The sequence below is a fragment of the Cryptotermes secundus genome, unplaced genomic scaffold (assembly GCF_002891405.2).
Source record: "Cryptotermes secundus unplaced genomic scaffold, Csec_1.0 scaffold641, whole genome shotgun sequence".
Classification (NCBI taxonomy): Eukaryota; Metazoa; Arthropoda; class Insecta; order Blattodea; family Kalotermitidae; genus Cryptotermes; species Cryptotermes secundus.
In genome coordinates, this window is record NW_019720713.1 from 10,452 (window position 1) to 16,000 (window position 5,549).

A 5,549-nucleotide genomic window follows, 5' to 3' on the forward strand; every position below is an offset into this window, starting at 1 on the left:
TCTGTGACGCGTTGGACACTGTAAAGAGCATTGAGAATGAACTAAACCGAACTCGTGGTGAAATAAGTGACAGGATTAAAACCAAAATAGAAAGTGTTCTTCATCGGAATGCTGGTTATTCAACATTATGCAAGATTGCAGATATACTTTCCGGTAAACTAGCAACATTCGAAGATGATACAGAACTGTCACCAAACGACTTGACATTCTTCAAATATGCTCCTGTCACATCATGTGATATGGAACGAAGTTTTTCCAAATACAAAACTATCCTTAGTGACAATCGGCGATCTTTCAAACTTGAAAATTTGAAAATGCAGGTAGTTATAAATTGCAATTGTAACAGTGAAAATTGAGACGTGAATAGCTTGTGTTCTTTTAAATGGTGTTTTTAGATAACAGAGTTAAGTTAATGTTCATACCATGTGCACAAGTGTTTGTCTAAAATATGAACGCAAATATCAGTATTAAAAAGAAAACAATGGATTGTTTAATTCAGTACGAAATGTCGAAATTCCATCAGTTTTCTTTCCTTCAGAGACATAATAGAGCTAATTTGGTAAGTAGGACCTACTATCATATATTCATCATTTTTGTTCTTAAACTCTAGTAAAAGTTGTAATTAAAATTGCGAAATTTTATGTCCCATTTAATATTTAAGGTCATATTTTACACTTTTACGTCATATTTGACATAATTTTAGGTCATAAGTGCATGCATATATTTATAGATTTTAGGTCATAAAAATCCGGGCCCTATTGATAACACACCTAGTAGCCGAGTGTGTCCAGGTAATAAGCAGGACGATGGAAGGCGACCCATAAGGCAGCGGGGCGTGCGACGAGTATACCTGCCAGGGGCCAGCAACCATTCCCAGCTCACACCACCCGGTCTCGGAGCAACCAGGAAAGGACGGCTACAGTATGGCGCCCAACTCGCGGCAAGATGTCTCTGCGAAGACAGGATCAGCAATTCCCCAGTGAAACACCAAAACAACTAAGTGCAAGTAATGATAAGTAAACTGGTTTTTGCTAACAAATAAATAATACTATAAGTTAAGAACTATTTCTCAAAAACTTTTGCGAAGTAGGACTGTGAATATTTTGTCAGCGGAGATGGACTTATGTTGGAGGCAAGGATCCAAGGACGGACCATCGGACCAATTAGATCCAATAGAAAGAAAGCAGGGACCGGAAATAGCCATGAATGCAAATTTCGAAACTGACATCAGCGGAAGGGACCTAGAGGTTTCTCAGCCTTCCCCACTATTAGAAGTTGAGAAAAGCGATAGTTTTAAATTGCACTTACTTAATGGCAAATATCCAGGTACTGTTTCGAAAGGAGAAGGCGGAGGCCGAGGAGAGAGCTAGGCGGTCAGAGGAGAATATTTAGAAATTGTTTGAGAGCTTGGAAATGGCCAGAAAGAAACGTGAGAAAATAACAGGAGTCAGGGATGAGGTTGGTTCAGACTAACCTGGTGGAAATAGATAAAAGGCTAGTACAGATGCAAGAGAGTGGGGAAAGGAAATTGCGGGAAGAAATAAAGAAAGTGTGCCAGGACTGCCAAAGGTCACATGACCGGCTAAGGGAAAAGCTATCTGCCGAGTTAACCAGGGAAATAAGACAAGTGGGAGAAGCATGGAATCAAAGAGAAGGAAGGTGGGAAAAGGAATTAATAGGGGCTAAAGAACAAATGGAAACAGATAAAAGGGGGCTTGAAGGAAAACTAAAGGAACTTACCGCTCACCATGAAATAGTAGGCGAAAGTTTGCAACAACAAATGATAGCAAACAAAGAAAGGGCGGAAACTAACATTGTTGAAGTGAGTAAAGAAGTGTCGTGCTTGAGCTTAGGTTTGCACCAAGCCCAAGAAAAGATAGATAGATTGAGCACATTGAGTAGTGAGGTGACCAGTTTTAGCTTAGGCTTACAACAGGTTCAGGAGAAATTAGAAATAAGTTCGGACTAAGCTTCGAGGTGACTAGGGGAGAGAGCTTCTCAGATTGAGCAACGAATTAGTGATGGTCAACTTAGTACCGATAAAGAACTAAAGAGGATCGAGCAGGAGGCAGCAAAATTAAGGCAACAACTCGGGAAATCAGTTTTCGTTGCAGACTCTGGTGCTACTCCCCCACTCGCTCGAAGAGAAACTGTTACAGATGCTGTGTTTGATCCAGGTGGAGCAAACGTAGAGAATAATTGTGAAGAGCTGTCAGGAACATTCAGAGGAAACATTGGTTTCGGGAGTGGAGAATTTCCACTGCCCTTATTTGATGAAAATGTTGGCGTCAATCCTATGTCGTGAGCTGACCCTCGCCCCTTTACCTTTCCTCCTACCGAGGGGGGGGACACGCCACTTCCGTTTCCTAGTTCTTGCTGTTGCGTCTTAATACCTCCCAAGATATAAGGGATGTCCAAGCAGTATAAAAGTTTAATATAACAAGTATAATAGAATACAGTACAATAACTCTCTGACAAACAAATAATAGATCACAATAGTTTAGCTAACAGTCTGGCTTACAGTTTAGGTTAACAGTTTAGCTAGCCTACAAATGATAGAATATATCATCATACAAGAAAATAATAACCCAATATTTGCCAACCAAAAATGTAAATATAGTATATAGCCCCCAGACCGCCAATACGGCTATTCCTTGTCCCGTACTTTCCCGGGAAACCCTCCAAACCGAATTTAGACTGGTCACGCCCAAAAGGAATTTTGCTTGTTACCTCCTTCCCCGACGTCTCGCCCTGGAGTGTTCGTATCTTCCTACCCTACTAGTTTCCATAAAACTAGAACCATTTGGAGGGGAGGGGGGGATCACGTGATAGGCCAGGACGGAAGAACTTTCTAGACACAAGGAGAAGAAGGAAAGGGGGGTAGGAAGAGAAGCCGCTGAACGGAGCCTAAGTATGACGCATGGCTCAGTCGCACTTAAGATATTTGGAGGAGTGCTTTCAGCTTAGGGGGATTCTGCAACGACTCTGGTTGACCGTGACAAAAAGGTCAATGACAGGCCCGATGACAAAACAATGGATGGTGGTCAGCGGCCCAACAAGGGCTGATAAGGTGCAGCCTGTATCAAAGTAAATAGGACAAGGGAGCGGGTTTGTCCTTATCCGCCCATTTTTTGGAATACGTAAATTTAGCGTCGTATTTGGAGCCCAAGCTAACGGACAGTCAGATTATTGAGGCTGTTAGGTGCCATTACCCCCCAGAGTTCACTGTCGAGCAATCGGTTAAGCACTATAGCTCTGGCACTTGAGGTACTAAAGAGGCTGGATTTGATAGAGGAGAGGGCAACCGCTCCGATTGTCGCCGATTGCCGCATACATGCGGCATTACACGCCCTCTAATTCTGACTTCGATTGAAGAACGTGTCTTTTTCTACCGAAAATTGAATTACGTAGCATTGTGCTTTAAATGTAGCTGTAAATTTTTACATAAATACATTACGGTCTTTGAAGCCTATGTTTGCTCAATGTCTATACAACCTGTCCAGGGAAATATATTCAGGCTGTGTTTAGAGTCGTGATTATTGTTCCTACACACATATGTACTTCGATTAGCTTGGTGAATCCTGATACGGCACTTAGATAAGCGCATAGCTTTGACTGCAGAATGAATTGGGCTTTGTTCTGAGCTAGTAAACAAATAAGAGCGTGTCAATATGCCAGTCCATAAGAGTTCTGCTTTCCATGGACAGTTCGTCGGTCGCAAGCAGTCGCAAGTGTTTGCAAATCCTCATCTTTCGTGTTGCTACGTGTAATTTCTAAGCAGTAGGCATTCCTCTTTCGAAATAAATCCAGTGTAGCAGCAGTGTTCCTATCAGAAGCATGCAGTAAAATTGTGCCAGGTTTTAAAATTTTTTAAATCCCTGTGCTGAAAGCATGACATCTAGCAGCAAATGTCTGAAAGAAGAGAGTGTTTTGGACATTCTGAACGAGTCAAATGAGTTTCTGAATAGTGACAGCAGTGTTCACAGTGATAATAGTGACAGTGAAAACGTTGAAGATATTGCAGTTGTATTTCTAAATTTTTGTGCCGTTTTTAAAAAAATATTTGTGATCTTCAGACGAAAACATTGAAATATCGCCATGCTGTTTATAAAATCTAAAACTACATTCTTTCTGAATACGACGATAATTTTTCTCTTTGAAATTTATAAAAATTTATAAAATTTGTGCATTTCTGGTAAGATAATTTAAATATCCTCCGTCCACCCAGTAGGGTTTATTTTAAATGCCGTTCGTCGCCTAAGAGTTAATGTTTGTCAACATGCCACACCGTATACATAAGTATACTAATACTCTTTATGATTATGCTATAATGAATTACTAATATTACGTTAGCTTAATGCATGAACTTTAACAAAACTGGAAAAGTATTTACGAGCAAATTTGTTGGGACTGGGCCCTCGTCTTATAAAAAGAGAACTTACTGGGCCGCGGTCTCGTAAAGGTTGAGAACCACTGGTTTAGACTAAAGGAACAGTAATACAGTTTTGTTGTGTGTGGCATGCTTCAGTTTTGTATAATACTACAATATATTGGAGTTGATTGCTTTCGAACTGGCGGGAAATGAACTGAGTGCCATGGTACAAAAGATCTGTGCAAATGAGTTCCATTTGATTGTGATTGCTGAATGTGTGCATTGTCTTGTCTCGTTGAGTGGAACCAGACATGACATGACATTATCCTACAGTTATGATGTTAATTCAGCACTGGAAGCTAATGATTAGTAGAGTGTAGCACCGAAACGGATTGCCAGCTTATACACATAATTCAGCAGCATCATATGCTTTTTGCTATAAGTTATCTGTGCTCTTCTGCCATTACATGTGAGTAAATCTGTTGATCAGTTAGTTTCAGATTGATATATCATTTGGATTGAGTATATTGAGATAACTATTATGGATTGGTCAGATGAATACAAACTACGCCAGTGTTCCGCAACCGGTGTGCCGTCACAAGGTGAAAGGTGTGACTCGAACTTTTACCTATTGTAAGAAATTAATTGTCGAATTTTATTCGTTTTATTTTATCCCAATTACCATGTTATGCTTGTATTTTATTCTCAGCCATTGCACTGATTAAATAAGATGATGCTTGTTTATTCTTTATTACATGCTGTGATTTATATGTACAGAAATGTTGTATTCTAAGAAATTAAACGTAAATTATTTACTCACAGTTGTTGTTATATCATAGTTTTCATTATTGATTAATTTTTATTTTTCTCGCATCTATGCAGCTTCTTTGATATACTTGCGCATGTTCTATATACGTGCCTTTCCCTAAAACTGCAGGGATTAGCCTGGGTTTTCCTGTCTTTTATAACGCTGTTTTGGTATATGCTCCTGTTTGTTAGAAGTTAGAGCTTCTTCAACTTTATGACTTTCTTCCTGTAACGATGCACCCACAGATTGGACATCATTTAAAATTATATATTGTGACATGTTGCGCTAAGGAGAACCACCCCCCACCAGCAGTGACGCGGCGGGTGAGTCAGCGCTCCCCTCCCCCTCCTCCCCACGGGAACGACGCCC